Raw genomic sequence first — 9,527 nt, 5'->3', positions numbered from 1 at the left:
ACAACATGCAATCATCCGAGCCCACCACCAGGTGGCGATCTAATGCTAAGTGTACAACTCTGCAGCTCTACATGCCAAGAACAGATGCATACTGGTAAGTAGCATTTTCCTTACTGGTAAAGTCGGATTTAACATTACTATTTTAGAAAAGCTACTTTTAGAAAGTGGACTTTTCTCTGCTTGTACTGCTCTTTGTGCCTTACACCCTGTCTCTAGTACACGTCTGGGCTAGGTGACCGACCCCTTTGTGTATTCCTTCTAGAGAGCCACAGACACTACAAGGGTTGGGTGTGATTTAGCACCCATCTGCATCCCGATGGGTCTTTCTGGGCAGATGGGATGAAGGGGCCCACTCCTACCCTTCACAGGGTAGTAGACTGACCACATACAAAGGAATGATTACTCCCTTTGGTAGTTAGGAGTGAGTGCTGGGATTGAAAGCGATACTGGTGTACTTCAAAACCACTCTTTGAAGTTTCCCTCACATATAAGGCCCATTTGGACGTAAGTGCTGAGTCTCTGGCCCCATCAAATCCGACATTTATGGATCTAGACAGACCCGCTGTCAGAAGAATTGTGGTGCTACACAAAAGACTCGACTGGAGGCTTGGTTTCTCCTTGAGTCCACACTCCGCGATAGGAGGGCGTCAAGGAAGGATCGTATTCCCTTGCTCTGCCTATTGCATCTTTACATTGAAAGTGTAATCTAGAATTTCTTCAGCACACTTGTCTATGTGATGAATTAAATGTCTCATTAAATGCCAATAGAATTTCGTGATAGACCCACCATTTAAGCTTATCCAGTGTTTTTTTTTTCCAACAGGTGAAATAAATGCAGTAATGAACAAAAAAAGTGAAGGAATTAAACATCAGTTGTGTAGGAAGTGATGTAAAAACAGTGCACCTTAAAATTTCTTCCATTGAAGGCTTATGCCTCGCCAAAGTCTTTCTACAGCAGAAAATCCAAACTGCCCAATGTGGTCTGTACTTGGCTCTTAGGGATCACCTGATAAACATTGACAAAATAACACACTGACATACTGAAGCAAGTCTGATAAGGTTCTCACTACGAAGGAAGCGCTAACCTGGATCAGAAAGAACACACAGAAGAGAAACCGTATGAATATCTAGAAGGTGCAACACATTTATTAGGTAGAGAAAGCAAGTGCAACATCAGAAAGTCATACTGGAGAAGAACCATATTGATCGACTGACTGTGGAAAAGTTTTCTTTGCCGTGAAAGCCATAATGCAGCATCAGAGTGTCCACGTAGAGGAGAAACAATATAAATATACAGAATGTGACAAAGCATTTATAACAATTGGACAGCTAAAGCGACATCAGAAAATCCACACTGGGGAGAAACCATATAAGTGTACAGAATGTGACAAAGCATTTGTAACAAATGGAGATCTAAAGCGACATCAGAAAATCCACACTGGGGAGAAACCATATAAATGTACAGAATGTGACAAATTATTTATAACAATTAAAGATCTAAAACGACATCACATAATCCACACTGGGGAGAAACCATATAACTGTACAGAATGTGATAAGGCATTTAAAATAAATGGATTGCTAAAGCAACATCAGAAAATCCACACTGGGGAGAAACCATATCAATGTACAGAGTGTGACAAAGCATTTATTAGAAAGTCATATCTACTGGAACATCAGAAATTCCACACTGGGTGGAAACCATATCAATGTACAGAGTGTGATAAAGCATTTATAAGAAATGGAGGGCTAACGCAACATCAGAAAATCCACACTGGGGAGAGACCATATAAATGTACAGAATGTGAGAAGGCATTCTATAGAAAGGCACATCTAATGTTACATCAGAAATTCGACACTGGGTAGAAACCATATCAATGCACAGAATGTGACAAATCATTTTTAATCAATGGAGAGCTGAAGCAACATTAGAAAATCTCCACCGGAGAGAGAACATTCAACTGCACTGAATGTGAGAAGACATTTATTAGAAAGTAGCATCTTATGCAACATTAGATAGTCCACGTAGGAGAGAAACCCTATGAATGTGCATTATGCAACAAGATATTTATTACTAGGCAAAGATAAATACTACATCAGAAATTCCACACAATATCAACTCAGGTGCTACTCTTATACAAAATTCAAGTGATATGTCTAGTATTGCACCCATACCTCCTTCTCAATGTATGCTGGGAACTGTAGTTCAGCCATGTATTCAATCGGATGCCCATTCGGTCTCTCTCCTGGAGCAAGGCTCTAATCTGTTGTTTGCGAATGGTACAGTCATTACTCCAGAGTCTGGTCTTGATTCAAGGGGGTCAGAGAGCACTGAGGCCACGGATAAATGTTATTCAGTTTCGGATCATTCATCAGCGGAGGAGGAACCCGAGTTTGATGCTAAACTTGAATGGTCTGACTACGACAGTGAATCAGGGGATTAGCGCCTTAGTGAGGCTTCTAAGGATGTGAATGCTGCAAGCGCTGTTAATACAGTTCATAAAGCCCCCTGCCCCAAAGGATTGATAAATACCACCTGTCTACAGAATATAGTATTAGACCAAGCTGTAACTAACAGTGGAGCTACACCTGACAATCCCTCTGGCTCGTCAACAGAAACCTCTGAGGAAGTTACCCTCTCAACAATTTACCAAACTATCATCACCCACAGAGAGGCTACAAAACCGGAGAACATTCGTACGCAGGGGGCGTGCCGTAGAATGCAGAACTCCTTGCGCCGAGTGATGAAAACATGTACTGACATTGCCTCCAGGGTTGGGGAAGCTGAGCAGCGGATTTCGGCGTTAGAGGATGCAGTGGTGGCCCAGAAAGAACTCACAACAGAGATTAAGGAACAACGTACTGATATCCTATGGAAGCTCACGGACTTAGAAAATCGCGCGAGAAGAAACAACTTAAGAGTCTTAGGAATCGAAGAAAATATAGAAGGCAAAGATGCTAGGCAGTTCATAGTCGAGCTCTTTTCGGAGGCGTTCCCAGAAGTTACACAATGGGACTGGAATTTAGAAATACAGGGGGCACATTTCAGCAGCGGTAAACCTCAGCTTCTGGTACCAATAAAACCTTTGCACGCGCCATCCTGATATGCTTCAACAATTTTCTCGCACGTGAGAAAATATTTGATCTCGCCAGACCTGATAAAAAGCGGACTGCGAAGGGATGTCAATTTTTTGTGCAGCCTGATTTCTGTCCAGCTACAGTTGAGAGGTGATGGCACCTTCGTCAGCTGATGCCCTTGTCCCAGGCTAAGGGTGCTCAAGCCTTTCTACTCTTTCCTTCTAAGTTGAAAGTGATCTGTAAAGGTCAGACTAAATACTTTACATCAGAGATATTGGCCAAGGAGTTTCTTGGGACTATCTAGGTTGAACTGCCTTATTTAACTAGTTGCACTAAATTCGGATTAACTCGGGATGGGATGTTTGCTCACTTTAAAGATTAGTGACTTTAGATGACCTGACAGATAGTGTGCTAGATTTTCTCTCTTTGGCTTTTTTGTTTATCTGGCGGTCAGGTCTTCCGTAGTGCTTCAACGGGGGGGGGGCTCCGGTTCCGGGAGAAAGTGGGTCTCACCAACCTGACCATCAAAAGGACCATGGTCCTGTTGCTCTACATGGGGGGTGGGGGCGAGGGGTGTTGGGAAGGTGGGGGGGTTTCGGGGGGGGTTTGGTGGCGGGGGCTCAGAAGCCTTTTTCTGTTTCTAGTATCTTTTTTGTGTTTAGGATGCTCTAATGACTCAAATATTGTCTACACTATGTATATTATTGTTCAGAGGTCCAGTAATTTTTCTGTACAGTACTATTAGTAAATCGAGTCTTGCTGGTTGTTGGTTTTTCTACTTTTTGAATGGGGGTAGGCTACGCTGTGTCACATGGAATATCTGTGGTTTGAATGATCCCAAGAAGCGTAGGATGTTTTACAAGATTCTCCAAATTCTACAGGCCGATCTAATTTGCTTACAGGAGACTCATATCCCGTGGACTAAACGTAGCTGGTTAAGATTTCCTGGATATGAGTTGGTTGCCTGTTCTAGACAAACATCTACAATCAGGGGTGTAGCTAGTCTCCTGAAGAATGGGGTTGGATCTATTAAAAGGGCGAAGGTGGATAATTTTGGAAGATGGGCAATTATTGAACTCTTGCTGAACAGATCTCCATCATCAGTCTGCTCAATATACACTTCCAATTTAGATGATCCGCAAGTTCTCAGGAGCCTAAATTTGGAATTAGTGGGAAGGCCCCATCCAATATTATTTACTGTCGACTTTAATATTAATCTTTCTAGTCAAATCAATCTCCTAACTTGTCGTAACTATGTGGGCCGAAACCCTCAAGTATTCAAGGCTCTCCAAATTCTTTTGTTGGACCATGGTCTTATAGATCTATGGCACTATCACCATCAGGATATGGATGGATATACATTCTATTCTGCCCCACGTAATAAAATGGTACGCCTTGACTATGCTTTTTTTTCGGATCAAAATGCCTCTTCGGCACACATTGAAGTTGCCCCCAGGACCATATCCGATCATAATCCCATAATTATTGATCTCTCATGGGGCCGTCCTACTAACCAAATTAGGCGATGGACTTTCGAGAGCAAGCTCCTTATAGATCAGCAATATCAAGAGCGTTTGGCTATTTGGATCCCAGAAATTCTTTAATATTAATAGGGGTACCTCTTCTGATTCTATGGTCTGGGATACATGTAAAGCGGCTTTACGCCGGGAAACTCAAAACTTTGCCTCCCACCGTTGGAAACCAGCACAGCAACACACTAAAGATAGACTCAAAGCGTTGCAACAAGCTGAACTTGAATGGTGTAATAATATCCGCCTGGGCCACGATGTATCCAATAGTCAGAAAGCGGTCACTATAGCTAAGTCTAATCTGTTAGAACGTTGTATCAAGATTTAGCAGCCAAATATGTTAAAGTTCGTACGCTAATGTATGAGTTTGGGGAAAACTCAGGCAAGGTTCTTGCAAAGAGACTGCAGCAGAGGGCTATGGCGAACCGAATTGTCCGAATTACAGACCAACAGGGCCGTCTGCAAGAGACCCCGGCGGGGGTCCTTGATGTTTTTGTGAGCTTCTATACTAAATTATATACAGAAGATCCTAGCATGGCTCAAAACCAAGTTGGTCTGGATGACTTCTTTCACCCCTTCAACACCTTGCGGGTAACAATGGAACAGAATGAAGTCCTTTCAGCACCCATTAGCTGGGATGAGGTAGAAACCGCTATTAAATCTCTTTCCAACGGTAAGGCTGATGGCCCCGACCTTATCCATCTCGAGTTTTATAAGACCTTTTCACCACTGTTCAGACAAGAAATGTTAGCGGTTTTTAGGGCTGCCCAACTTGGGGTTGTTCCTGATTCTTGGCGCCGGGCCACCATTGTGCTGTTTAAAAAGAAGGGCAAAGATGAGCTAAACCCTGCCTCATATCGGCCGATTGCACTCATTAACACAGACAGAAAGATCTATTCTAGAATTTTAGCTTTTAGACTAGCTCAAGTTATAGTCCCCTAGGTCTGAATCCGGCAGCATGGTTTTATTCCCAGAAGGGACACAACAGATCACATTTGGCGCGTCATTGCCCTTCTTGATTGGGCTCAGGCTACGAGCTCTCCCCTCGGGGTGACCATTTTGGACGCCGAGAAGGTGTTCGACAGGGTCTCCCGGGGGTATCTTTGGGCGGTAATGCGTTGGAAGGGATTCCCTCCCGAGTTCATCCAGGCCCTCCAGGCGCTTTATCTGGCTCCAACCGCCGCAATTCGTATCTCAGGGAAAGAATCTGCCTATTTTTCTATCAGTAGGGGGACTAGACAGGGCTGTCCCTGTTCCCCCCTACTATTTGCCCTGTTCATCGATCCCTTCCTGAGTATGATCGAAAATTGCCATGGGATTGCTCCAGTCAGGGTTCGCGGGGTGGACTACAAGGCATTGGCGTTTGCCGATGATATTGTTGTACTAACTGACAGTGTTGGCTCTTCTTTTTCAGCATTAGAGAGTCTCGCGGCTCAATTTGGTGCTATGTCTGGGTATAAGCTCAACATCTCAAAGACCCAAATAATTCAATCCTCAGCTAAGCCCCTCTCGCATGCTTCTATAATCAAAGAGGCCACATACCTTGGGGTTCAAATTTCCGCTGATGTTGATCAGATTCCAGACCTAAATTACCTCCCTGTAATTGATTCGCTTCATAGGAAACTTGAGAGAATGGACCATCTGCATCTTTCTTTATATGGACGTTGCAATATCCTGAAAATGCTTGCTCTCCCAAAGTTCTTTTTAGGTCCACCCCACTCTTAATCCCTAATTCAACATTTGTGAGAGCTGATAGAATATGTCAACGGTTTCTCTGGGGGTATCGCAGGCACAGAAGGCCCGCTAAATGGACATGTCTCCCCCGGGAGCCAGGTGGCTGGGCCGGTTATATTATTATCTGTTATATTATTATTGGGCCGCCTTGATTCAGCACTTTGGCCTCCCCCTTCTTGGGGATAATGTTGAAATTTCAATCTGTATGTCCCCATTCATTTATGAAATAGCACTTAGGGATGCTGCCAAGGGGTTTAACACGTGTACTGGAAATCAGTTATTTAAAAAAAAAAAAATTAAGATCTGCTGGGCTTTATTCTCTGTATGGCAGAAAATTTGCTCTCGTCTGGCTATTCCAAAACTAATTATTATACCCCATTAGACGCCTCTGCCTTGCTACCTCCAATATTTTATGATGGTTTGATGATGAAATGGAGGTCTTTAGTGTTGAAGGGATTTGGTGATTTAGTCCAGTCCGATCAATTGGCCCCTTTTTCTTTTTTGAAGGGGAAATTTCACTTACAATCTAGCTATTTTTTAAAAATATTTACAGATTAGAAGCTTTTTCGACACGAACCTCTCCAGGAACCCCAATCTGTATGTTAAGATCAATTTAATTGACCTAATTCGGAAGGAGTCTAGAATTAGCTCTCTGTACCAAAGTCTTTTGTCTGAACTTCCGGATGACCTATCTGCTCAGAATGCAAAGTGGGCTGCTAAATTTGGTGTAATTTGGTGTTCCAATATTAGACCTGGAAGTTCCGCTTGAACTAGCTAGATCCGTTCTTGTCTCTGGCTCACTGCGCACTCAACGTCATATGGCCATGTTTAACTTGTATCATACCCCTGCAAAGATAGCTAGTTGGGGGACTCCTAGATCAACTAGCGGGGGCTCTTGTCCTAGATGTAAAATGGGCTCTGCTGATGCCATACATATGTTCTACTCATGTCCCAATTTAAGTTCCTTTTTAAACGAAGTGGAAGTTTTTCTCATCCATCACTTCTAATTCCGGTTAAGATCTCAGCGGAACTAATAATAATTGGATATGAATATTTAACTGGTTCTCAAAGAACTCACCATTCATCAGCGTTTTTGTTCATTGCAATGGCTATGATTCGACTGTGTATAACAGCGCAATGGTTAAATCCTGCACTCCTACCTTTATCCATTGGAAAGCTAGGATGCTTGCATGGTACAAATTAGAGTCATCTGTGCTGTTGTTGGGGGGGAGGAGAAGGCGTTTATTGGCATTTAAGAACTGGGCTCCTCTTGCAGATTGGCTCTCTCAGTAACTGCTTCATTCTATATTTAACTGCGTTGTGTACTCATTTGGTTATGTAAATATATATATTATTTTGTATCAACATGTACTTCTAAACTTTGTACTTTGTTCTATTGTCTCCTGATGCCCTGTTTTTCTTTTTGAAAATTTAAATAAAGCAAAAAAAAAAAAAAAAAGAAATTCCACACTGGTGAGAAACAATATGGCTGTACTGAATGTGACTTAGCAGTTATTACAAAGCAATGTTTAAAAATACATAAGAATGTTCACACATGAAAGAAACCATATAATTGTACAAAATGTGACATAGCATTTATTCCAAATGGAGGGTGACCATTCAACTGCACCGCACGTGACAAGTTATTTATTATAAAGGGAGAGTTAAAGGAATATCAGCATCCACACTGGAGAGAAACCGCATGAATTTATAGAATGTAACAAGGGATTTATTACAAAGCAAAATGTAATACAAGATAAAGAAGTTCACACAGGGGTGAAAACATATGTATGTTCCGAATACCACAAAGCATTCATAATAAAGGGAAAACTGAAGCAACATCTGAAAATATACAGGGCAGGAAATCCAATGTAGGTACAGAGTTTATTAAAGTCTTCCACAGGAAGAATACGCTAATGCAGCATAAACAAATCCACACCAGGGAGAAACCCTATTAATGAATAGAATGTGACAAGGGATCGATTACAAAACAAAATGTAATATATCAGAATGTTCACACAGGAGAGAAAGTCTATAAATGTATTGAATGTGACCATGAATTCATAAATGGAGAGCTAACGCAACATCAAAAGTCCACCCTGAAGACCGCACTGAATTTAGCAAGGCAATTATTGGCAAGGGAGAGTTAAAACTGCATCAGAAAGTACCCACTGAGAAAAATCTATATGAATCTACAGACTCAATCAATCAATGGGTATTAAATGCGGCAAATCATCAGTGAGGTTTCAAGGCGCTGGGTGAGGAGTTGTTGTCCAGAGGGGCCGATCAGTTGAACAGCCAGGTCTTGACCTTTCCAGATTCAGTGAGGAGGCAGATCTCAGGTGCAGGGGGAGTTAATTCCAGGTCTTTGCAGCCAGGTGGGAGTAAGAGCGAACTCCGTTCCTTGTGCCTTAGACTCTAGGAGTTTAAGCTAGGAAGAGGGAGGCGGAATGCAGGTATCTGGCAGGGAGCCATCCAAAGATCTTGCGGCGCATGCGCATTGAGAGGAAACAGATGGCGGAGATCATAAAGCCGTCTTTGACCTGCCAAGGTCTGCTTCCCCTTCCCAGGTCAGATTGGAATTCGGCCTTCACCACCAGAAATTCCGGGGAATGAGCGGTTTCATTAAACTCTGTCATAAATTCCGCTACTCAAACCCAGGTGCCCTGAATAGATTATGCTGGGATGAAATTAAGGACCAGTTGAACCTCGAAACTCCAGACTCCTGGGGAAGCTTTTTGAGAACATCTTTGTCTGAGTTGGAACTAGAAACAGTTTGGGAAAACAGGGAAGAAAGAGCAACCTTCGGCAAAGCAGCAAATATCGCATCAAAAAAGAAGTCCCTGTTGGCTGACAAAAAGGCGATCATCAAGCGCCGGCACGGGTGGACAGTCATTAATTCCTACAGATGTTTAAAGCCTCAAGCATGCTTATCTGCACACTTTAGCTTACAGCTAAAAAAGAGCTTTATACACTTTCGATTAGGCTTGCACGTCTCAAAGGACCTGTATCCATCTTGGAAAAAGACCTTTCAATCAGAGACGTGTCGATTATGCGGCTTCAAACAAGAATCTATAACTCACATATTATGTGCCTGTCCAGCAGTTCTGGTCTAGAGGAGACAGTACCTAAAACACATCTTCCAGGATCTGAATATCCGTTCAATCAGGCAAGCGGTGATACGAT

General features: G+C 42.6%; 1 pseudogene; it reads left to right on the top strand.

The window, feature by feature from the left end:
• Nucleotides 1-1,180: 1,180 nt before the first annotated feature.
• LOC147666502 (uncharacterized) lies at nucleotides 1,181-2,016 on the top strand (annotated as a pseudogene).
• The last annotated feature ends 7,511 nt before the right edge of the window (nucleotides 2,017-9,527 follow it).

This window comes from Lissotriton vulgaris, unplaced genomic scaffold (genome assembly GCF_964263255.1).
Source record: "Lissotriton vulgaris unplaced genomic scaffold, aLisVul1.2 SCAFFOLD_5996, whole genome shotgun sequence".
In the NCBI taxonomy this organism is placed as follows: domain Eukaryota; kingdom Metazoa; phylum Chordata; class Amphibia; order Caudata; family Salamandridae; genus Lissotriton; species Lissotriton vulgaris.
Note: the sequence above shows the minus strand (reverse complement) of the source record. Positions and strands in the feature narration are given on the sequence as shown.